The following is a 24286-nucleotide window of genomic DNA, read 5'->3' as shown; positions in this document are numbered from 1 at the left end:
GTGGGGGGCTGGCGGCAGGTAAGCCCCCTCCCACCCGCGCTTCAGACCATCCGGTGGAGTGCCGGCCCTCTGCTCTATCTCGGCGTTTACCTTTCTGCCACGCACCCTTCTCCGCCGGAGAACTGGCAAAATTTGGAAGGCGGCGTGATTGAGCGGATCAGGAAATGGACGAGGCTACTCCGATGTCTCTCCCTTCGGGGGAGAGCACTGGTGCTTAACCAACTAGTCCTGTCCACGCTCTGGTACCGGCTCAACACCCTAGCCCCGGCCCCGGGTTTCCTGTCCCACCTCCGGAGATTGATTCTGGAGTTCTTTTGGTCAGGATTGCACTGGGCCCCTGTTGGAGTTCTCCACTTGCCCCTGAAGGAAGGAGGGCAGGGCCTGAAGTGTCTGTACACTCAGGTCCACGTTTTCCGCCTCCAGGCCCTGCAGAGGCTCCTTTATAGTGCAGGTAGTTCGCCGTGGAGCATATTGGCGCATGCCTTTTTACGCCGCTTCCATGGGCTCCGCTATGACCGACAGCTCTTTTATCTTTGTCCGAGAGGTTTTCCGCGAGACCTCTCCGGGCTGCCGGATTTCTACCAGGACCTCCTCCGGGCCTGGAAACTGTTCTCAACGACCAGGTCCGTGGCGGCCATCGTGGGGGCAGATCTCCTCACGGAGCCCCTGCTACACAACCCCCAACTTTGTGTGCAGGCGGCGGAGTCCCGCACGGTGCGCCAGAGGTTGGTCCTGGCGGGAGTTACGAGGGTCGGGGACCTCCTGGACTACGACCGGGGGGACTGGCTGGATCCCCTGACGCTCGCTCGACGCATGGGGCTCTCCAGCCTTCGCACCCCCCGGCGCGTGCTTCAGGAGGTGGAGGCCGTTTTGACCCCCGCCGCTCGGGCTTATGTTAGCCGAGCCTTGTGCGAGAGCGCGCCCCGCCCATCCCTTACCCCAGGCCCGCCGGACCTTTCCATCGGGCCCCTACCCTGCCGATCCCAACACACCCCTCATCCTTTCACTGCGAGCCGGCTGCATGAACTGCAACCGGTCGGTTTTCAATTTGCATCACGGAAATATTTATATACACTCACGCTCCATACCCTTCATGCCCGCACCCTGGTGTCCCGCCCCGATACAAAGTGGCGAGATCTCTTACCACCTTTGGAGGGCGAGCAACCTCGGTGGGCCAGCCTGTACTCCACCTTGGTCCCGAGGCCCGTCGGGGACATCAGTTGGCGGCTCCTTCACGGGGCTGTGAGCACGGGCGTGTTTTTGACACGTTTTACCTCCCTTCCGGAGACTTGCCCTTTTTGCAATGTGAGGGAAACCCTGGCGCACGTCTATTTAGAGTGTGCCAGATTGCAGCCTCTTTTTCGGCTCCTCACAAATATTCTTTTGCGCTTTTGGCTTCATTTCTCCCCCCACCTCTTTATCTATACACTCCCCATCCGTGGCCCCACCAAGTCGCGGGATCTCCTGGTTAGCCTCCTCCTAGCCTTGGCTAAAACAGCCATTTATAAGACCAGAGAGCGGAGGTTGGCTCATGAGGCGTCCTGCGATTGCGAGGCCGTTTTCCGGCTCTCAGTACATTCACGTATCCGGGCGGAGTTCCTCTGGGCAACGTCCACCGACTCCCTTGACACCTTCGAGGAGCGGTGGGCGCTGTCCGGGGTTTCTCTGCTCGGTGACCCCGTCCGGTTCTCTCCGTCTGACCCTCTGATTGAGGGAAAGAGCGAGAGCCGCCAGTCACAGCCGTTAGTTGCTGTGAATACCATCATTATTGTTTTCTAGGAGGGGTCCTATAATACATGGGTGTACCCCCCCTCCCTCCCAACCACCCACCCCGCAGCCGTGCCCATTTTGTTGGGCACTCTCAGGAGAGGGAGGGTCGGTGACCCTGGGCGCGGCACTAGGTAACTCGAGAGGGTGGAAGACCACGAGTGTCGAGGAAGCCCCCCCGCTCTAGGCCACCAGGTAACTCAGGAGGGTGGAAGACCACGAGTGCCGAGGAAGCCCCCCCGCTCTGGGCCCGGGCTAACCTGAACACCTCTCCCTCCTGAAAGCTGTTGTGTTATACCTCTTGATTGCGTTGTTTTGTTACTAAGTTTTTCTTTCTCCTTTTGTATTCTCTGTAATTGTTACAAATAAATTTCCTTTCTGTTTTAAAAAAAAAAAAAAAAAAAAACTTTCCCTTACCCTGGGAAAAGGGACCTGCTTTACCTGGGACCAATATCGCTCCCTTTGATCACTCTCCTGTAGCCCAGGGTGCCTTTGTTTGATCCTGCATTCGCCTCCTTCGGAAGATGGATCACGGCTCCCGCTTCTTCTATGCCCTGGAGAAAACGAGGGGGGCCAAGAAACACGTCACCTGCCTTCTTGCGGAAGACAGCACCCCCCTCACGGATCCGGAGGAGATGTGTGGGAGGGCCCATGACTTCTACACAAGCCTTTTCTCCCCGGATCCGACCGATCCTGGCGCTTGCGGGGTGCTCTGGGAGGAACTCCCCACGGTCAGCGTGGGCGACCGAGACCGGCTAGAGCTGCCTCTCACCCTGGCCGAGTTCTCGGACGCCCTCCGTCGCATGCCCACCAATAAATCTCCGGGCATGGACGGGCTGACCGTGGAGTTTTACCGCGCGTTCTGGGACATTCTCGGCCCAGACCTAGTCACTGTCTGGGCTGAGTCCTTGCAGAGCGGGGTCCTCCCTCTGTCATGCAGGCGAGCGGTGCTCGCCTTGCTGCCGAAGAAGGGGGACCTCCGCGACTTACGAAACTGGCGTCCCCTCTCACTCCTTAGCACGGATTATAAAATCGTAGCGAAAGCAATCTCGCTGCGGCTAGGGTCCGTGATGGCGGACGTGATTCACCCAGACCAGACCTATACTGTCCCGGGTCGCAGCATTTTTGACAACCTCTTTCTAGTCCGAGACCTTTTGGAACTCGGGCGGAGAGACGGTCTGTCGTTCGCCCTCCTGTCTCTCGATCAGGAGAAGGCGTTCGATAGGGTAGATCATGGGTACCTCCTGAGCACCCTGCGAGCGTTTGGATTCGGACCTCAGTTTGTGAGTTTTCTCCGGGTGCTGTACGCCTCCGCGGAGTGTCTGGTTAGGCTCAACTGGACCCTGACCGAACCGGTCAGCTTCGGGCGAGGGGTGCGGCGGGGTGTCCCCTCTCAGGCCAGCTGTACGCTCTGGCGATCGAGCCTTTCCTCTGTCTCCTCCGCAGGAGGTTGACGGGGTTGGTGCTGCGGGAGCCGGAGCTGCGGCTGGTCCTGTCGGCGTACGCCGATGACGTCCTCCTCGTGGTCCAGGACCCGGGCGACTTGGCGCGAGTGGAGGCATGCCAAGCCATCTTTTCGGCAGCCTCCTCCGCCCGAGTCAACTGGGTCAAGAGCTCTGGCTTGGCGGTGGGGGGCTGGCGGCAGGTAAGCCCCCTCCCACCCGCGCTTCAGACCATCCGGTGGAGTGCCGGCCCTCTGCTCTATCTCGGCGTTTACCTTTCTGCCACGCACCCTTCTCCGCCGGAGAACTGGCAAAATTTGGAAGGCGGCGTGATTGAGCGGATCAGGAAATGGACGAGGCTACTCCGATGTCTCTCCCTTCGGGGGAGAGCACTGGTGCTTAACCAACTAGTCCTGTCCACGCTCTGGTACCGGCTCAACACCCTAGCCCCGGCCCCGGGTTTCCTGTCCCACCTCCGGAGATTGATTCTGGAGTTCTTTTGGTCAGGATTGCACTGGGCCCCTGTCGGGGTTCTCCACTTGCCCCTGAAGGAAGGAGGGCAGGGCCTGAAGTGTCTGTACACTCAGGTCCGCGTTTTCCGCCTCCAGGCCCTGCAGAGGCTCCTTTATAGTGCAGGTAGTTCGCCGTGGAGCATATTGGCGCATGCCTTTTTACGCCGCTTCCATGGGCTCCGCTATGACCGACAGCTCTTTTATCTTTGTCCGAGAGGTTTTCCGCGAGACCTCTCTGGGCTACCGGATTTCTACCAGGACCTCCTCCGGGCCTGGAAACTGTTCTCAACGACCAGGTCCGTGGCGGCCATCGTGGGGGCAGATCTCCTCACGGAGCCCCTGCTACACAACCCCCAACTTTGTGTGCAGGCGGCGGAGTCCCGCACGGTGCGCCAGAGGTTGGTCCTGGCGGGAGTTACGAGGGTCGGGGACCTCCTGGACTACGACCGGGGGGACTGGCTGGATCCCCTGACGCTCGCTCGACGCATGGGGCTCTCCAGCCTTCGCACCCCCCGGCGCGTGCTTCAGGAGGTGGAGGCCGCTCTGACCCCCGCCGCTCGGGCTTATGTTAGCCGAGCCTTGTGCGAGGGCGCGCCCCGCCCATCCCTTACCCCAGGCCCGCCGGACCTTTCCATCGGGCCCCTACCCTGCCGATCCCAACACACCCCTCATCCTTTCACTGCGAGCCGGCTGCATGAACTGCAACCGGTCGGTTTTCAAGTTGCATCACGGAAATATTTATATACACTCACGCTCCATACCCTTCATGCCCGCACCCTGGTGTCCCGCCCCGATACAAAGTGGCGAGATCTTTTACCACCTTTGGAGGGCGAGCAACCTCGGTGGGCCAGCCTGTACTCCACCTTGGTCCCGAGGCCCGTCGGGGACATCAGTTGGCGGCTCCTTCACGGGGCTGTGAGCACGGGCGTGTTTTTGACACGTTTTACCTCCCTTCCGGAGACTTGCCCTTTTTGCAATGTGAGGGAAACCCTGGCGCACGTCTATTTAGAGTGTGCCAGATTGCAGCCTCTTTTTCGGCTCCTCACAAATATTCTTTTGCGCTTTTGGCTTCATTTCTCCCCCCACCTCTTTATCTATACACTCCCCATCCGTGGCCCCACCAAGTCGCGGGATCTCCTGGTTAGCCTCCTCCTAGCCTTGGCTAAAACAGCCATTTATAAGACCAGAGAGCGGAGGTTGGCTCATGAGGCGTCCTGCGATTGCGAGGCCGTTTTCCGGCTCTCAGTACATTCACGTATCCGGGCGGAGTTCCTCTGGGCAACGTCCACCGACTCCCTTGACACCTTCGAGGAGCGGTGGGCGCTGTCCGGGGTTCTCTGCTCGGTGACCCCATCCGGTTCTCTCCGTCTGACCCTCTGATTGAGGGAAAGAGCGAGAGCCGCCAGTCACAGCCGTTAGTTGCTGTGAATACCATCATTATTGTTTTCTAGGAGGGGTCCTATAATACATGGGTGTACCCCCCTCCCTCCCAACCACCCACCCCGCAGCCGTGCCCATTTTGTTGGGCACTCTCAGGAGAGGGAGGGTCGGTGACCCTGGGCGCGGCACTAGGTAACTCGAGAGGGTGGAAGACCACGAGTGTCGAGGAAGCCCCCCCGCTCTAGGCCGCCAGGTAACTCAGGAGGGTGGAAGACCACGAGTGTCGAGGAAGCCCCCCCGCTCTGGGCCCGGGCTAACCTGAACACCTCTCCCTCCTGAAAGCTGTTGTGTTATACCTTTTGATTGCGTTGTTCTGTTGCTAAGTTTTTCTTTATCCTCTTGTATTCTCTGTAATTGTTATAAATAAATTTCCTTTCTGTTTAAAAAAAAAAAAAAAAAAAAAAAACAACTTTCCCTTACCCTGGGAAAAGGGACCTGCTTTACCTGGGACCAATATCGCTCCCTTTGATCACTCTCCTGTAGCCCAGGGTGCCTTTGTTTGATCCTGCATTCGCCTCCTTCGGAAGATGGATCACGGCTCCCGCTTCTTCTATGCCCTGGAGAAAACGAGGGGGGCCAAGAAACACGTCACCTGCCTTCTTGCGGAAGACAGCACCCCCCTAACGGATCCGGAGGAGATGTGTGGGAGGGCCCATGACTTCTACACAAGCCTTTTCTCCCCGGATCCGACCGATCCTGGCGCTTGCGGGGTGCTCTGGGAGGAACTCCCCACGGTCAGCGTGGGCGACCGAGACCGGCTAGAGCTGCCTCTCACCCTGGCCGAGTTCTCGGACGCCCTCCGTCGCATGCCCACCAATAAATCTCCGGGCATGGACGGGCTGACCGTGGAGTTTTACCGCGCGTTCTGGGACATTCTCGGCCCAGACCTAGTCACCGTCTGGGCTGAGTCCTTGCAGAGCGGGGTCCTCCCTCTGTCATGCAGGCGAGCGGTGCTCGCTTTGCTGCTGAAGAAGGGGGACCTCCGCGATCTACGAAACTGGCGTCCCCTCTCACTCCTTAGCACGGATTACAAAATCGTAGCGAAAGCAATCTCGCTGCGGCTAGGGTCCGTGATGGCGGACGTGGTCCACCCAGACCAGACCTATACTGTCCCGGGTCGCAGCATTTTCGACAACCTCTTTCTAGTCCGAGACCTTTTGGAACTCGGGCGGAGAGATGGTCTATCGTTCGCCCTCCTGTCTCTTGATCAGGAGAAGGCGTTCGATAGAGTAGACCATGGGTACCTCCGGAGCACTCTGCAGGCGTTTGGATTTGGACCTCAGTTTGTGAGTTTTCTCCGGGTGCTGTATGCCTCCGCGGAGTGTTTGGTTAGGCTCAACTGGACCCGGACTGAACCGGTCAGCTTCGGGCGAGGAGTGCGGCAGGGGTGCCCCCTCTCGGGCCAGTTGTATGCTCTGGCGATCGAGTCTTTCCTCTGTCTCCTCCGCAGGAGGATGACAGGGTTGGTGCTGCGGGAGCCGGAGCTGCGGCTGGTCCTGTCGGCGTACGCCGATGACGTCCTCCTCGTGGTCCAGGACCCGGGCGACTTGGCGCGAGTGGAGGCATGCCAAGCCATCTTTTCGGCAGCCTCCTCCGCCCGAGTCAACTGGGTCAAGAGCTCTGGCTTGGCGGTGGGGGGCTGGCGGCAGGTAAGCTCCCTCCCACCCGCGCTTCAGACCATCCGGTGGAGTGCCGGCCCTCTGCTCTATCTCGGCGTCTACCTTTCTGCCACGCACCCTTCTCCGCCGGAGAACTGGCAAAATTTGGAAGGCGGCGTGATTGAGCGGATCAGGAAATGGACGAGGCTACTCCGATGTCTCTCCCTTCGGGGGAGAGCACTGGTGCTTAACCAACTAGTCCTGTCCACGCTCTGGTACCGGCTCAACACCCTAGCCCCGGCCCCGGGTTTCCTGTCCCACCTCCGGAGATTGATTCTGGAGTTCTTTTGGTCAGGATTGCACTGGGCCCCTGTTGGAGTTCTTCATCTACCCCTGAAGGAAGGAGGGCAGGGCCTGAAGTGTCTGTACACTCAGGTCCGCGTTTTCCGCCTCCAGGCCCTGCAGAGGCTCTTTTATAGTGCAGGTAGTTCAGCGTGGAGCATACTGGCGCACGCCTTCCTGTGCCGCTTCCAAGGGCTTCGATATGACCGGCAGCTCTTTTATCTTTCTCCGAGGGGTTTTCCGCGAGACCTCTCCAGGCTGCCGGTCTTCTACCAGGACCTCCTCCGGACCTGGAAACTGTTTCTAACAACCAGGTCCGTGGCGGCCACCGTGGGAGCAGATCTCCTCACGGAGCCCCTGCTACACAACCCCCAGCTCCGTGTGCAGGTGGCGGAGTCCCGCTCGGTGCGCCAGAGGTTGGTCCTGGCAGAAGTCACGAGGGTTGGAGACCTCCTGGACTACGACCGGGGAGACTGGCTGGATCCCCTGATGCTCGTTCAGCGCATGGGGCTCTCCAGACCTCATACTCTCCAGCACGTACTTCAGGAGGTGAAGGCCGCTTTGCTGCCCACTGCTTGGGTTTACCTCGATCAGGTCCTGCACGAGGACGCACTCTGCCCATCCTCCACCCCAGGCCTGCTGGACCTTTTCATCGTGCTCCTGTCCCATGCACCCAACGGACCACCCTGTCCCTTCACCGTGAGCCGGCTGCACGAGCTGCAGCCGGTCTTTTTCCAGACCGCGCCAAGGAAACCTCTAGACATGCTCGTGCTCCACACCCTTCATGCCCTCACCCTCGCGTCCCATCCCGATACAAAATGGCGGGTCCTCCTGCCACCTTTGGAGGGTGAGGAGCCCCGGTGGGCCAGCCAATACTATACCTTGGTCCCGAGGCCTGCTGGGGATATCAGTTGGCAGCTCCTTCAAGGAGCTGTGAGCATGGGCGTGTACTTGGCGCAGTTCACCTCTATCCCAGACACCTGCCCCTTTTGCGGCTTGAGGGAAACCCTAGCGCACACACATATTTGGAGTGCGCCAGGCTGCAGCCCCTATTCTGGCTCCTCACCAATATTTTATTACGCTTTTTGGTTGCAATTTTCCCCTCACCTTCTTATTTATGCACTCCTTGTCCGGGGCCCCACAAAGTCACGAGATCTCCTGATCAAGGTCCTCCTGGCCCTGGCTAAAATGGCCATCTATAAAACCAGAGTGAGGAGGTTGGCTGATAGGCCCCACAGTCACAGGAGACTCTATTTCTAATCCTTGGTCCGTTCACGTATCCAGGCAGAGTTCCTCTGGGCGGCGTCCACTGACTCCCTTGACGCCTTTGAGGAGCAGTGGGCGCTGTCCGGGGTCCTCTGCTCGGTGTCCCCGTCCGGTTCCCTTCGTTTAACCCTTTGACCACACTCCTGTCCCCGTTATTTCATTTATTTATTTGGTGTCCAGGTCCTGTAGCTCCCCCTCTTAGGCTGGGGGGATCCTTTAGCAGTGGACGGGCTTTGCCCGCCTACTTCCTGGATCCCAATAGGATCACTCTCCTGTAGCCCTCTGGTCTGACCTTGTCACAAGCGTGAACAATTTATGAGTTTACCCTGTATAAGCTTTATACAGGGTAAAACAGATTTATTTGGAGTTTGTACCCCATTGGGAGTTGATCATCTGAGTGTTAAAGACAGGAACACTTCTTAAGCTGCTTTCAATTAAGCCTACAGCTGTTAAGTGACGTGGTTCAGACCTGGGTCTGGTTTCGCAGCAGGCTAGCGGGTCTGGCTCAGACCAGGCAGGGCACTGGAGTCCCAAGCTGGTCTCCGACTCTTGTGACTTCTGCCAGAACCAACCTCTGGTGCACCGAGGGGGACTCCGCTACCTGCACGCGGAGCTGGGGGTTGTGTGGCAGGGGCTCCGCAAGGAGATCTGCCCCGTCAGTGGCCACCACGGACCTGGTCGTTGAAAACAGTTTTCAGGTCTGGAGGAGGTCCTGGTAGAAGACCAGCAGCCTGGAGACGTCTCGCGGAAGACCTCTCGCATGGAGATAAAGGAGCTGCCAGTCGTATCGGAGCCCTCGGAAGCAGCGCAGGAAGGCTTTTAGCAGGGGGTTGGACTAGATGACCTCCTGAGGTCCCTTCCAACCCTGATAGTCTATGATTCTATGAAGGCGTGCGTCAGTATGCTCCATGCCACGCTACCTGACCCACAAAGGAGCCTCTGCAGGCCTGGAGGCGGAAGACATGGACCTGAGTGTGCAGACACTTCAGGCCCTGCCCTCCCTCCTCCAGGGGTAGCTGGAGAACCCCTGCAGAGACCCAGTGCATTCCTGACCAGACGAACTCAAGAATCAATGTCCGGAGGGTGGCCAGGAAACCCAGAGCCTGGACCAGGGTGTACCAGAGCGTGGACAGGACTAGTCGCTTAAGCACCAGCGCTCTCCCTCGAAGGGAGAGGCACCGGAGTAGTCCTGTCCATTTCCGGAGCCGCTCTATCACCCCGCCCTCTAAATTGTGTCAGTTCTCTGGTGGAGAGGGATACGTGGCAGAAAGGTAAACGCCGAGATAGAGCAGCGGACCCGTGCTCCACTGGATGGCCTGAAATGCAGGTGGCAGGGAGCTCGCCTGCCACCCATCTCCTACCACCAAGCCAGAGCTCTTGACGAGTTCACTCAAGCGGAGGAGGCTGCCAAATAGATGGCCTGACAAGCCTCCACCCGTGCCAAGTCGCCCGGGTCCTGGACCACGAGGGGCACGTCATCGTCGTACGCCGACAAGACCAGCCACAGCTCTGGCTCCTGCAGCACCAACCCCGTCAACCTCCTGTGGAGGAGACAGTGGAAGGGCTCAATCGCCAGAGCGTACAGCTGGCCCAAAAGGGGGCACCCCTGCCGCACTCCGAAGCCGACCGGTTCGGTCAAGCTCCAGGTGAGCCTAACCAGACACTCCGCGGAGGCATACAGCACCCGGAGAAAACTCACAAACTGAGGTCCGAATCCAAACGCCTGCAGAGTGCCCAGGAGGTACCCATGGCCTACTCTATCGAACGCCTTCTCCTGATCAAGAGACAGGAGAGCAAACGACAGACCCTCTCTACGCTTTCGCTACGATTTTGTAATCCGTGCTAAGGAGCGAGACAGGGCGCCAATTTCGTAAATCGCGGAGGTCCCCCTTCTTCGGCAACAAGGCGAGCACCGCTTGCCTGCACAAAAGATCCTGCCCTGCAAGGACTTGGCCCAGACAGTGGCTAGGTCTGGGCCAAGGATGTCCCAGAACGCGCGGTAGAACTCCACGGTCAGCCCGTCCATGCCCGGAGATTTATTGGTGGGCATGCGACGGAGGGCTTCCGAGAACTCAGCCAGAGAGGGTGAGAGGCAGCTCTAGTCGGTCTCTGTTGCCCACACTGACCATGGGGAGTTCCTCCCAGAGTACCCTGCAAGCACCAGGATCGGTCTGATCTAGGGAGAAAAGGCTTGTGTAGAAGTCATGGGCCCTCCCACACATCTCCACCAGATCTATGAGGGGGGTGCCATCTTCTGCTAGAAGGCAGATGACGTGTTTCTTGGCCCCCCCCTTTTCCCCAGGGCGTAGAAGAAACAGGAGCCGCGATCCATCTCCCGAAGGAGGCAGATGTGGATCAAACAAAGGCACCCTGGGCTCCAGGAGAGTGATTTTTGTTTTTTAAAGCAGAAAAGAATTTTATTTGTGTAACACTTACAAAAAAATCACCAAAAAGGATAAAGCAAAACTATGCAACAAAACAAAAGCAAACAGAAGATACAACACAGCAGCTTTCAGGAGGGAGAAGTGTTCAGGCTAGCCTGGGCCCAGAGCAGGGGGGCTTCCTCGACACTTGTGGTCTTCCACCCCCTCAAGTTACCTAGTGCCACGCCCAGTGTCACCGATTATTCCTCTCCTGAGAGTGCCCAACAAGATGGGCACGGCTGCGGGGTGGGCGGTTTGGGGTGGGGGGGATTACACCCACATGTTATAGGACCCCTCCTAGATGACAATGATGATGGTATCCACAGCGGCAACGGCTGGGGCCTCTTGCTCTTCAAAGGGTCAGATGGAGGGAACCGGACAGGCTCACTGAGCGGAGAACCTCGGACAGCGCCCACTGCTCCTCGAAGGTGTCAAGGGAGTTGGTGGACGCCGCCCCGAGGAACTCTGCCCGGATACGTGAATGTACAGAGGATCGGAAAATGGCCCCGCAATCGCAGGACGCTTCATTAGCCAACCTCCCCTCTCTGGTTTTATAAATGGCTGTTTTAGCCAAGGCTAGGAGGAGGTTGACCAAGAGATCTCGCAATTTTGTGGGGCCACGGATGGGGATTGTGTAGATAAAAAGGTGAGGGGAGAAGTGTAGCCAAAAGCGCAATAAAATATTCGTGAGGAGCCGGAAAAGGGGCTGCAATCTGGCACACTCTAAATATACGTGCGCCAGGGTTTCCCTCACATTGCAAAAAGGGCAAGTAGCCGGGAGGGGGGTGAACTGCACCAAGTATACGCCCGTGCTCACGGCTCCATGAAGGAGCCGCCAACTGATATCCAAGTATTTGTACCCCAATTTCCTGGTGCCCTATGGAGCTGCGTACTTTGCGTGTGGGTAAGGATGGCCCTGAGTGTGCTGCGCTCTGGCTGTCCCCAGTTGGTGTATGGTCCCTTGCGGACCGTTGCCAGCTGGCATAAGTTAGAGCAGCATCTCCCAGCCTGTTCTGTGCCAGGGCTGGGGCAGAGACTGGGAGAGCTGTAACTGGTTCTTGGGTCCCCTGTGCTTTCCCTCACCTGGGCTGTCCCTGTAGGAGAGGGGAGCCATCTTTTGCCAGGCTGAGTTCCGCCCCTGCCGCTAGCAGTGGGTTGTCGTTAGATATCACGATGTCACTCCCACCACTGCTTATGTATTACGGCCCAGCAGGGATGCCGGTGATGGAGCACCCAGCACTCCCTTCTCCCCTTCCCCTGTGATGCAGACAAGAGACAGCAGCTTCTCGGAGCTCTGCCAGCTCATACCAGAGCTGCACTGGGGCTGCAGGGGGGAAAGTGGTAGGAGGCTGCTGGGGAGGACACAGCAATGCAGTTGATCCAGATACTTCAGTTTAAGAATGGAGGCTGGGGCTCAGGGACACATTTTCAGCTCGTAATCAAATACATATTATCTACTTAACCTCCTCAAGGGCCATAGCTTGGATGTTCCTGGCCTACAGCAAAGAGGAGAGCCCAGCGATTGCAAGACTAACAAGGGAGGGAGGGTCAGAGGATGCAGACACAAAGCATAAAGGAATAAAAGGCACTTCCCCCTTCCACTCTCAAAGGCAAAGCCAGCACATGAATGTTGGACCCTTTGGCAGAACGTTGTGAAAGGCCCACTTTCAATGTACAAAGGAATTCTGTGGGCGAGACACCTGCAGACGCTATTATACCTCGGTCCTCAGGTTCAGACACAGTCGCTCCCTTCCCCATCTCTTGCCTTTCTTTCTGCCACCTTAGTCCTACACTGTAGCCGTTGGCTTAGCAGGCACTGAATTGAGTTTGATTAGTAATCAAGTGTTCCTTGCAGCCCCTTGATGGCAGAAAGAGGGATCGTGATGATTCTTTGGGTGTTGCAGCAGAAGTGGGTTAAGACAGCTGGGGATTTATCTGCCAGTTTAGGGCTTCTGATGCCATAGCACCAATCGGGGCTGCGATGGAGCCTGCATTGCAGAGGATGATGTCCTTGCACCACTTCATGGCCTCTTAGGGCTGGTGTTTCAGGTAGAAATACTCCTTATAGAGCCCTATGGTTCTCCTAACTCTGCTTTGGGAATACAGTCAGACAAGTCTGGGAGGCATCAAGAGCTTGATTTCTAGGAGGGCTGAGCACCCACAGCTGAACGTGGAACAATTTACCAAGAGTCCTGGTGGATTCTTGATCACTGACAATTTTTCAGCCAAGATGGGAAGTTTTTCTCAAAGCTCTGCTCTAGGAATTAAGTTCGGGCAGGCCTCTGACTTGTGCTCTACAGGAGGTCACACTAGAAGGTCACAATGGTCCTTTTTTCCCTTGGAAATGTATGAAATTGATGAACTAGAGCTAAAGGGAATTGCTGGTTCTCGGCATCTCGGGAAATGAGGGTTAAAATGGCCAGAAACAATCCATGGGAAGAGGTGCTCACAAGCACAGAAAAGTATTTTTTAAAATGGCCCCGAGATGTCTCTAAAACCACCCAAACTGCCGCTCCCGTCCCTACACTCATCGCTTTTCAAGAACATGGTAAAACCAGCTATAAAAGTAACCACAGGCAATGAGACAGGGAAACCGGAGAGAGTGTGCCCAGAAAGCAGCACAACGGAGAGGGGCAAGGACACCTCTGGTCCCAGGAGTCGCTTACTCCCTTGCCCCAGCCATAGGAATAGCCCAGAAAGCAACAAAGCTAAATTCTCCTTTCATCACTTCACCCCATTAGTCCTAGTTCTACCCCCCATGTATCATGCCAAAGAACCCTGCTCCCTTCCTGAAGTTCTTGCCTTGTAGTGGTGTAGACGGGTGTCTCTTGCTCATCATTAAGGACAAAAAGGGCTGCTCTAGAGGGAGAGGGATCTGTTCTTAGCACTGCTGCCAAGGACAGAAGTGATGGGCTTAGGTTTAATAGAGAAAGGTGGGTTAAGCACTAAGCCAAATGTCATGGACCACTTGCAGCCTCAGGTCTCTGAAGTCTGGAGTTGACACTGGGCAGAATGTGGCCCTATAATTACGGAGAATGAGAACAAGGTAGCGAACAGGGGGAATCACCACTGCACCTATTCAAGGCGCAGCCTGGCTGCCATCTAGTGGGGATGACTTGGAGTGAGCTCAGTTAACCCAGCCTCGCTGTAAGGCAGGGGTTCTCAAACTGGGGGTCAGGACCCCTCAGGGGGTTGTGAGGTTATTACATGAGGGGTCATGAGCTGTCAGCCTCCACCCCAAACCCTGCTTTGCCTCCAGCGCTGTAGCTCACGAAAGCTCATGCTCAAATAAATTGGTTAGTCTCTAAGGTGCCACAAGTCCTCCTTTTCTTTTTGCGAATACAGACTAACACGGCTGTTACTCTGAAATATATTTAAAAGTGTTTTTAATTTATAAGGGGGGTCGTACTCAGAGGCTTGCTATGTGAAAGGGGTCACCAGTACAAAAGTTTGAGAACCACTGCTGTAAGGGGAACGGACACAGGCCCCTTCCATTCCAGGGGGTCTGTGAATCGCTGGTAGCGAGAGAAGACAGCTGCTGCTGGCTAACCTCCATGTTCCCCCTCAGAGTTCAGCAGAATTAGCCCGGGTGATCAGCACCGGGTGTGAGCACTGGGTTAGTCTAACCTGGCTGTGAGCAGCCACACTGCAAAGCCCTGCCCAAGTTACTGCGTCCCCACTGGTGCTGCGCTCCCCTGTGGGTCGCTAGCACCTTTGGGGCATAGCCCATGGTTCTTTGTGCTGCTGTAAGGTGAGCCGCTGTATGGCTCTTTCCCAGTGCATTTGTGGAACACGCCTGTCCTGGGCACCTGCGGGGGATTGTGGGAAGGCAGAGGTGGACAGTCAGCACTCGAGTGATTTAGCCTGCATCCTCGCGGCAAAGTGAGCAGGCTCCCAGCCGCAGTGAAAGCAGCACCATGCTCGAACCCACCCTCAGCTGGGGCAGCTAGCCCGGGTGGAAAGCCCAGGAGAGAGGGTTCTGTATATGGAGGGGAGGGGACAAGAGCCTGGGCTAACTACAGTGAAGATGCCCTGGTGTTGATGTCCCTAATGGGAGACTCCAGCTATTTACCAAGAAGGATGCGGCTGAGACTGACTTGTCTGACTGTCCTGGGGACTCAAAGTCTGGGTGCCCTCCATCACAATGAACAGTCTTTTGCTCTTCTGTGATTCCCTCTAATTGATCAGTGCCTTGCTGGTGATGTTGTGCCCAGAACAGGCTAGACTGTGCCAGGAATGTACCCCATAGTGATGAGCCAATTCACCCGTGCTCCATCATTTGCCGTCTCTCTGTTTAACACAAATCACTGGCTTATTGCAGTACAACTCATGGCTACCAAAGCCCTAAGCTCCCGCTCAGCAGCGCTGCTTCCAGGCTGGGGGTTTGTTTTGCGCGGTTTTTCACCAAAGGAATTTTCTGCATTTCTCCACCATGAATCTCATTTTGTTATTTCCTGCCCACGTTTCTACACCCTGGGATCAGCCATGGCCCTGTTCATGGTCCCAACTTACTCCCCTCTCTTCCTTCACAATAGCAGATATTTGATAAAAGCAGGTCTAACACTGTTCTTCCCGCAGGATACATTGCTGCAGATCATTTCCTTTCATTCCTGAGCCTCCTGCCAGTTTTCCATCCCAAGAGTGTCATATCCAGCCCAGTGGGAGATCATTTCAGCTAAGAGTGTAATAAACTCCCGCTTTACTAATATCCAGCTATTGTAGCTGCTGCATTCCCATTCTCCACTACCTTTATGGTTCAGTCTCAGAGAAGCTATTGTTTGACTGAGATGATTTGCCCCTTCTCCCCATGCTGCTTCCTGCTCAGAGTTCCAGTGCCCTGGAGAGGATTACAGAGTTTTCTGTTTATTACATTGCTTCACTAGGGATTGAAATTGCGCTCCCCGGATGCCGAGTTTCCCTCCCCTCTTGCTTCTTTCCTCTTCCTTCCTGGAGAGCTGTAACTCTTCTGGGCAGAACTGGGCTTGGCTAGTGTCTTGTGGCTTCCCCTGTGTTTCCCTAGAATTAAAAGTCCTTTGGGTGGACTCCTCCTGAAGATCAAAACAACAGACTGGACTTCTACATAGAGTGCTTCCGCCGACATGCACGGGCTGAAATTGTGGGAAAAGCAGCATCACTTGCCCCATAACCTCAGCCGTGCAGAACACAATGCCATCCACAGCCTCAGAAACAACTCTGACATCATAATCAAAAAGGCTGACAAAGAAGGTGCTGTCGTCATCATGAATAGGTCAGAATATGAACAAGAGGCTGCTCGGCAGCTCTCCAACACGAGTTTCTACAAGCCATTACCCTCTGATCCCACTGAGAGTTACCAAAAGAAACTATAGCATTTGCTCAAGAAACTCCCTGAAAAAGCACAAGAACAAATCCGCACAGACACACCCCTGGAACCCCGACCTGGGGTATTCTATCTGCTACCCAAGATCCATAAACCTGGAAATCCTGGGCGCCCCATCATCTCAGGCATTGACAGCAGGATTGTCTGGCTATGTAGACTCCCTCCTCAGGCCCTACGCTACCAGCACTCCCAGCTACCTTCGAGACACCACTGACTTCCTGAGGAAACTACAATCCATCGGTGATCTTCTGAAAACACCATCCGGGCCACTATGGATGTAGAAGCCCTCTACACCAACATTTCACACAAAGATGGACTACAAGCCGTCAGGAACACTATCCCCGATAATGTCACGGCAAACCTGGTGGCTGAACTTTGTGACTTTGTCCTCACCCGTAACTATTTCACATTTGGGGACAATGTATACCTTCAGATCAGCGGCACTGCTATGGGTACCCGCATGGCCCCACAGTATGCCAACACTTTTATGGCTGACTTAGAACAACGCTTCCTCAGCTCGTCCCCTAACGCCCCTACTCTACTTGCGCTACATTAATGACATCTTCACCATCTGGACCCATGGAAAAGAAGCCCTTGAGGAATTCCAGCATGATTTCAACAATTTCCATCCCACCATCAACCTCAGCCTGGTCCAGTCCACACAAGAGATCCACTTCCTGGACACTACAGTGCTCATAAACGATGGTCACATAAACACCACCCTATACCGGAAACCTACTGACCGCTATTCCTACCTGCATGCCTCCAGCTTTCACCCTGACCACACCACACGATCCATCGTCTACAGCCAAGCTCTGCGATACAACCGCATTTGCTCCAACCCCTCAGACAGAGACAAACACCTACAAGATCTCTATCAAGCATTCTTACAACTACAATACCCACCTGCTGAAGTGAAGAAACAGGTTGACAGAGCCAGAAGAGAACCCAGAAGTCACCTACTGCAGGATAGGCCCAACAAAGAGAATAACAGAACGCCACTAGCCATCACCTTCAGCCCCCAACTAAAACCTCTCCAACGCATCATCAAGGATCTACAACCTATCCTGAAGGACGACCCATCACTCTCACAGATCTTGTGAGACAGGCCAGTCCTTGCTTACAGACAGCCCCCCAACCTGAAGCAAATACTCACCAGCAACCACATACCGCACACCAGAACCACTAACCCAGGAACCTATCCTTGCAACAAAGCCCGTTGCTAACTGTGTCCACCTATCTATTCAGGGGACATCATCACAGGACCTAATCACATCAGCCACACTATCAGAGGCTCATTCACCTGCACATCCACCAATGTGATCTATGCCATCATGTGCCAGCAATGCCCCTCTGCCATGTACATTGGTCAAACTGGACAGTCTCTACGTAAAAGAATAAATGGACACAAATCAGACATCAAGAATTAGAACATTTAAAAACCAGTCGGAGAACACTTCAATCTCTCTGGTCACTCGATTACAGTCCTAAAAGTGGCAATTCTTCAACAAAAAAAACTTCAAAAACAGACTCCAACGAGAGACTGCTGAATTGGAATTAATTTGCAAACTGGACACCATTAAATTAGGCTTGAATAAAGACTGGGAGTGGATGTGTCATTACACAAAGTAAAACTATTTCCCCATGTTTATTTCCCCCCCTACTGTTCCTCACACATTCTTGTCAACTGCTGGAAATGGCCCACCTTGATTATCACTACAAAAGGTTATTTTTCTCTCCTGCTGGTAACGCTGGCCCCGTCCCCACTCCATCCCTTCCATGAGGCCCCACCCCAACTCTGCCCGCTCCCTGCCCCTATTCCAATACGTCCCCGGCCCCACCTCCTCCTCTGAGCATGCCACGATCCCGTTCCTCCCCCCTTCCAGAGCTTGCTAAGTGCCGCCAAACACATGCTGGGAGGTAGGCGGGCTCAGGGGGAGAAGGAGGGGCGGGGAGCTGGGCTTCCGGTGGGTGCAGAGCACCCACTAATTTTTCCCTGTGGGTGCTCCAGCCTCGGAGCTGTGGTTGTTTTTCCCTGTGGTTTTTGCCATTCCTGGGCTGCTCACAAACAGCCTCTAGCACGTAAGTCACTCTCAGCTGTGTCTGTGTGCCGTCACAGGCAGGCTCCCACCAGCCTGAATTACACGGCAGGTGACCCCAGCACACTCCCCATCCCAGGCTTCCCCCAGAAATGACACCCTGCACTGCCCAGCCCTCTCCTGGCCAATACAAGCTCATATGAACGCTGTCATCTTATGACAAGAAATGATGTGCGCAAACCCTGTTCTCCCTAATGGAGCTTCCCAGCCCTTCAATCCAAACATCCTGGTTTAAATAAAACAGGCAAACGAGTTTATTACCTACAAGGAGAGAGCTTGTGTTCACGTCAAAACTAGGAGGCCTAAAAGTCAGAACTGGTTAAATGCCACCAACGCCTAACGTAACAAACTAGGGTAAATTCAAAGCAAAGTCGCTCTCACCACATCTTCCAGGAGCTGGACTGGTTGAGCTGCTTTCAGCCGGGGTCTCCCTAGTTCAATGCTGCTGCTTTTTGTTCTTCACACGTTGCGAAGGCTGTGGGCCGAGGGAAAGGGAGGGAACCTCTGGGGCGTCTCTCCCCACCCAGCTGGGAGCTTGGCAACAGCCAGAGAGCATGGAGGGGAACCGCTATGCTATTTCTTCGCTAAGAGGAAGATTTTTTGCCTGTGTCCCTTTTCCTGCCAAAGAACAGTGACTTCGCAGGTGCTGGCCCATTGAGGTTGTTTACACCTGGCTGACGGGTCAGCTTGCCCTTTGTGTCTGGGGAACTGGTTTGGCCACTCCCCAGACTTGGAACATGTCTTAGTAACACCACACAGTGGAATCTTATAACTAAGGCTCAGTGTTTGTCACAGAGGTCACAGATTCTTATGTTCTTATTCCATGACTTCCCGGGACCTCTGTGACTTCTGCAGCAGCCAGTGCGGCTGGCCGCTGCTGGGGCCCCTGCAAGCCTGAATTGCTCATGCTTCAGCTTCAGTCCTGGGTGGTGGTGCTCGGGACCTCGGGCTTCAGCCCCATGCGGTGGAGCTTTGGCTTTCTGCCCTGGGCCCCAGCGAGTCTAATGACAGCCCTGCTTGGCAGATCCCCTGAAACCTGCTCACGGTCCCCAGGGGGCCCTGGACCCCTGATTGAGAACCACTGCAGATCATTGCAATCTAAATCAGATCGGTGCAATCCAATGCACCGCTACAGACTAGGGACCGAATGGCTAGGCAGCAGTTCTGCGGAAAAGGACCTAGGGGTGACAGTGGACGAGAAGCTGGATATGAGTCAGCAGTGTGCCGTTGTTGCCAAGAAGGCCAATGGCATTTTGGGATGTATAAGTAGGGGCATAGCCAGCAGATCGAGGGACGTGATCGTTCCCCTCTATTCGACATTGGTGAGGCCTCATCTGGAGTACTGTGTCCAGTTTTGGGCCCCACACTTCAAGAAGGATGTGGATAAATTGGAGAGAGTCCAGGGAAGGGCAACAAAAATGATTAGGGGTCTGGAACACATGAGTTATGAGGAGAGGCTGAGGGAGCTGGGATTGTTTAGCCTGCAGAAGAGAAGAATGAGTGGGGATTTGATAGCTGCTTTCAACTACCTGAAAGGGGGTTCCAAAGAGGATGGCTCTAGACTGTTCTCAATGGTAGCAGATGACAGAACGAGGAGTAATGGTCTCAAGTTGCAATGGGGGGAGGTTTAGATTGGATATTAGGAAAAACATTTTCACTAAGAGGGTGGTGAAACACTGGAATGCGTTACCTAGGGAGGTGGTAGAATCTCCTTCCTTAGAGGTTTTTAAGGTCAGGCTTGACAAAGCCCTGGCTGGGATGATTTAACTGGGAATTGGTCCTGCTTCGAGCAGGGGGTTGGACTAGATGACCTTCTGGGGTCCCTTCCAACCCTGATATTCTATGATTCTATGATTAATGGCCTGGTGGCTCCCTCTGAGTCATCCCTTATTTTTCAAAAACAGCAATGAGTCCGGTGGCACCTTAAAGACTAACAGATTTATTTGGGCATAAGCTTTCATGGGTAAAAACCCACTTCTTCAGATGCATGGAGTGAAAATTACAGATGCAGGCATTGTTATACTGGTCTCCTGTATGTGCTACGCTCTCGGCTATGCGCCGTTTGCTGCTGGTGCCCTGCCATCCATTTGTCTGGTCTCCGACATTCTCATTCCATCTGAACGAGGCAGAGAAGCTGGATTTCACAAGACACCGTGTCGGCTGCTTTACTGAAATGCCCCTGCCTCTTGGCCACTGCGCCCCAGCCAGAAGGCTGCAGTTCCAGCAGAAAAGCGGCCACCTTTGGCAGGGCACTCACTTGGCTGTTTAGGCACCAAAATAAGCACCCAGGGTTACAGGCGTGCCACACGGCTGGATCCTGTCAGCAGCAGCACCGGTGACCATCAGCCCCTGGATTTGAGGGCCCACATATGGCCTGAAGGGCCCGAGTTTGACAATTTTGGCCCAGTTGTTCAGTGATTTTTTTCTTCTCCAACAGTCGTTGCGCTGTTTAAACTAGGGATTAGGTTTGGCCAAAGTTTTTCCATTGAAACTGGTTTCTGATGGAAACTGGGGCTGTCAAACAGCGTCACTTCCCACGGGGGGAAAAATAGGTTTTTGTTGAAAACCTGATCACTCAAAAGCCAAAATAATTTGCTTTGGAAGTGGTGCTGCTGGGCCTCACGGGAGGTGTAATTTTCAGTTTCCTCGTGTCCCTGTTCTCTGAGGGCTGGGCTCCCTCGCCCATGAATTTTCACTGGGCATTTCTGCCTCCTCCTCCTCTGGCTGCTCCCTGGTGCCAGCTCTGTATCCAGTCCCCATCCTGCCCCTTTCCTCTCCTTCACCCTGACCCCACAGCGCTCACTGCGCTTTCCTGTTTCTCCCGCCAGCCGCCTAATGCGTTCAGCCCCCCCCGGCACCCTTCCCAACTGCCAAAGAAAGGGGTGAGTCCAGCCCAGGCTGCTCTGAGGCCTAGCCCCCGCCCTGCCTGCCCACAGCAAAGGGGAGACCATTATTCACTGAACTGCCAGCCCCCGGCACAGCCCAGGAGGACAGTGCTGGGTCCTGCACTGCAGACTGGTGAAGTGGAGGTTCTGGAAGTGCCAGGCTGGTCTATGGGTGTGGGAGACAAAGAAGGAATTTTCTCTTATGAGCCCTATTTGTGCCTCAGTTTCACCTATACACTGCATGGTTACCCAGTGCGGGTGGGAAAGGGGCTCTGCTCTTGCATCAAACTAGGAGACATGGATCTGGGTGGCAACTAGTTGGCTGGGCCTTAGTCCCCGTATCAGTGGAGCATTTGAGAAGATAATGGCAAACTCAGCCACCAGGCCTGTGCCCCCAGCACCCAATGCCCCAGAGGGGTCTAGATTTCCCCACCTCTCTGCAGGGAGGCAGAGTAGCGCCCCCAGCTGGAGAACAAAGGACTGCAGCAGTGGGAGGAGAAGAGTTGGCTGCTGGAAGGAGGTGGGGGCTCTCACATGGAGCCTGACCAAGGTCAGACAGAGACGCAGAGCTTGCAGAAAGGGGGTCACTACAGCCTGGCTGGGCTCTGTGCTGACCAGAACAGGCTCTGCTTCACCCGTCAGTGCTCTAGGCCAGCCTGAGGGCTTCCCCCGGGGCTGTGTGCCCATTCACTCATAAACCCGCTGGCTTTGGCAATTCTTCCTGAGGTGCATGGATCCCTGAGTGGATGGGTCGCTGCAGGGCTGTGTCCGGGGGGTGGAGCAGGAGTGCTGACAGGCCATAGGTGGTGAAGCCGTGTGGTTGACCTTGGAGGAAGAGTGAGACGCCTGCGGGCTCTGGCACAGTGAAGGGGGCCTCCCAGGGGCTGTTCCAAAGCTGGGGGCAGAGCACTGATCCTGCGGATCCCTGACTGCGTTCACCGGCTGTTGCTCGCCCTGGCTTAAATACAGGGAACGATACGGAGCCTGCAGGGAGAAAGGAAGGCTCCAGCCTGGAGCCAGCACCTTTCGCACAGGGAAGTTCTCACCGGCGAACAAAACCCTTGGCTCTGTACAAGTAACAGAGGGGCCCATGGAACCGCTGCAGGACACCCTGCACTGCAGGAAGGAAATGCAAATGCAGGCAAGGCCAGGGCGTGATGCTGCTGAGCGTTCACCTCGCCCTCAGCTCCTGGAAGCGGCTGCTGGTTACGAATGGGAGAGGAGCAGCCCCTCTGAGGCTCCTTCGTCCTGCTGGGGGCTCCGAGCCGTGGGTCCTGCTCACCTCTTCACCCACTGCTCAGTGGCACATCAGCCTCAGTGTGTGTCCTGGTCTCTGCTGCCAGCCCTTCCCCACTCATTTAGTGCTGAGATTTTCACCCAATTCCCTGCTCTTGGGCAGTGCTTATTTCAAAGGGTTTCTCCCGAGACAGGGAGCAGGGCAGGGTGCTGGGGGTGCAGAGCAGCACTGTCAGGTTCGTCCCTTTCTCAGGGGATCTTCCCCGGCTGTGGGGTGAAATCCTCATGTTGGAACCAGGTTCAGCGAGAAGGAAGCGCACAGCGCCCTCGGGGCAACAAATGCTTGCAGCCAGGAGTCAACAGCTGCATGAGCCAGACCCGGAAACAGGCGGCAACTCAAACCCTGCACCGGTTAGGCCAGAAGGTGAAATAATGTCCCAAGCCCAAGGAAAGCCGAGCCTGCATCTAACCTGTGGGCTCAAGGAGATACCCCAGCTAGAAAGAGCCCTCACGCGGGCCAGCTAGTCCAGTGCCAGAGGATTCCTTGGAAGAGAACCCAAGAGGTGTGAGCTAAAGGAGCAAGGATGCAACAGAAGAGCGAGGAAGGGACCCGGTAGTGCCAGAGTGCAGGGGAGGCGAGAGGCTGGAGCTGGCTCCCCGCCACCCCAGCTGCGGGGAGATATGGGGTGTCCTTTGTGACTAACAAATGAAGTCCCGCTATTTACTCAGCAGGGGCACTGGGTTATGGCGCAGAGGCCGCTACCCCTCGCTAATAGCTGCAGAATGCTCCCAGGCCTGGATCCTGGCTCCAACAGAGGCCAGGACCTGGTGCTTCGGAGGAAGGGAACCCCAAAGACAATTCTGCAAGGAGCTTCCCCAGAGGGGAGGCTTCCTGGCTCCAGGCAGATAGTGGGTGGCTCATACGCTAAAGGCTGCGTGTTCATAGCCTTTGTACATTGGTACCTCATCTCACAGAACTCTGGCCCTCCTCATTGTCCATGTGGCAGTCAGTTCCACAGATTAATGATGCACTGGCTACAAATGTCCATTTATCAGTTTTAAACGTGCTGCCTTGCTGGATCCGTGTCCCTTGCTCTTGTACTAGAAGGGTAAATATGAGCACCTGGCATACCTGTTTCATCACGTCTTTCTCCTTCTCTCCCAGTCTTTTCCATCTCCAGATGGAAACTGTCTTGTGCTCAGACAATGAGGGGGCCAGGCAGGAACATATAGAAATATCTACTTCTTAGGGGAGGCAGTGTGGCCTGGAGCACTGGACTTGGATTCAGGACATTGAACTTAATGCCCAGCTCTGCCACTGGCCAGCTGGCTGACCTTGGGCAAGCCACTTCACTGCTCTGTGCCTTAGTTTCCCCATCTGTACAATGGGGCTAAGCACCCTGAGATCTATGGATGAAAACTGCTACATAAGGGCTGGATACTAGTATCACCTAGGACTTTTCATCTGCAGATATCACAGGGCTTTACAAAGGAGGGTAGAATCCTGATCCCCATTTTAGAGACACAAAGATGTGACTTGCTCAAGGTCACCCAACACTACAGCCCAGGTCTCCCAAATGCCAGTGACTCTCCTTTAGGCCACACTGACTCCCTGCAGACCCCTGCATGCCTGGCCGCAGAGCCCCTTTTTCCCTGTAGCTTTTTTTGGCAGGGGTGAGCGGAGCAGCCCACAATATTCCATGTGAAACTATACAGAAAATGCAGCGCAGCCCGAACAAGTAACTTCCCGTTGGACCCCAGACTGACCGGGACACCACAGAGCGACTGCCACCACGGGGCTGAAAGATTTATTTAAAAATTGAGACACCACAGTCAACACCTTAGACGATGAACCCCCTCCCCACATACAATAATTAAAAGCTCTGTGGGAAACAGCTGGCTGCCTGGGGCCCTGCG

This window comes from Lepidochelys olivacea, assembly GCF_965140295.1.
Source record: "Lepidochelys olivacea isolate rLepOli2 genome assembly, chromosome: 17".
Taxonomy (NCBI): domain Eukaryota; kingdom Metazoa; phylum Chordata; order Testudines; family Cheloniidae; genus Lepidochelys; species Lepidochelys olivacea.
The sequence above is the reverse complement of the archived record's forward strand: the minus strand, read 5'-3'. Positions refer to the sequence as shown.